The sequence below is a fragment of the Rhincodon typus genome, chromosome 43 (assembly GCF_021869965.1).
Source record: "Rhincodon typus isolate 14 chromosome 43, sRhiTyp1.1, whole genome shotgun sequence".
NCBI lineage: Eukaryota > Metazoa > Chordata > Chondrichthyes > Orectolobiformes > Rhincodontidae > Rhincodon > Rhincodon typus.
The window spans coordinates 8,219,257-8,219,862 of record NC_063374.1 but is presented as its reverse complement, the minus strand read 5'-3'; the positions used below and the strand labels follow the sequence as shown (position 1 = coordinate 8,219,862).

The window sequence follows — 606 nt, the reverse complement described above, 5'->3', positions numbered from 1 at the left end:
CCCCAAACCCGTTTCTATGGGAACCGGCTACCCCCAAACCCGTTTCTCCAGAAACTAATCGCCTGAATCTGTTATAATGGGAACTGCCTACACCTCAAAAAACTGTTGTTATGGAAACTAAACCCCACAAACTGTTTCTACGGAAAAACTCGTCGCCAGAACCTGTTACTATGGAAACAGTCTATACCCCCAACCTGTCCTTATAGTAACTAGTCTGAAGTTAGTGACCCTGGTTTTATTTGAAGCAGTGGGAGGTTGGTGGGGGGGAGGGGGGGTTCCTTGATCCCAGGGAAATTCTCTGAAGCGTAGGCCCCCACCAAACCCCAGAAACCAGCCCAACGACAACTTCCGGGTCAGAGACCTGCCAATCAGACGGCAAACAGGAAACTTCCGGGTCAGAGACCTGCCAATCAGACAGCCGACAGGAAATTTCCGGGTCAGAGACCTGCCAATCAGACAGCAGACAGGAAACTTCCGGGTCAGAGACCTGCCAATCAGACAGCAGACCGGAAACTTCCGGCTACACCGCGTCTTTGCAAGGCCTGCGCAGGCGCGGCACTGGGGAGGGCGGAGCGTGTGGTCCCACCCCCGTGAAAATTGGGGACA

At 53.6% G+C, this 606-nt stretch overlaps 1 protein-coding gene across 3 annotated transcripts in view; it reads right to left on the bottom strand.

Annotated features, from left to right (window-relative positions):
- The window catches only part of fibpa (fibroblast growth factor (acidic) intracellular binding protein a), a 17,261-nt gene extending 16,912 nt beyond the window's left edge, over positions 1-349 (bottom strand). For 2 of the 3 annotated variants that reach the window (XM_048619572.1, XM_048619573.1), the window contains exon 1: positions 1-349. This exon is cut by the window's left edge and continues 508 nt beyond it. The gene's annotated coding sequence lies outside the window, so the exon portion shown is untranslated. The other variant, XM_048619571.1, reaches the window with a different exon arrangement.
- Positions 350-606: the final 257 nt, after the last annotated feature.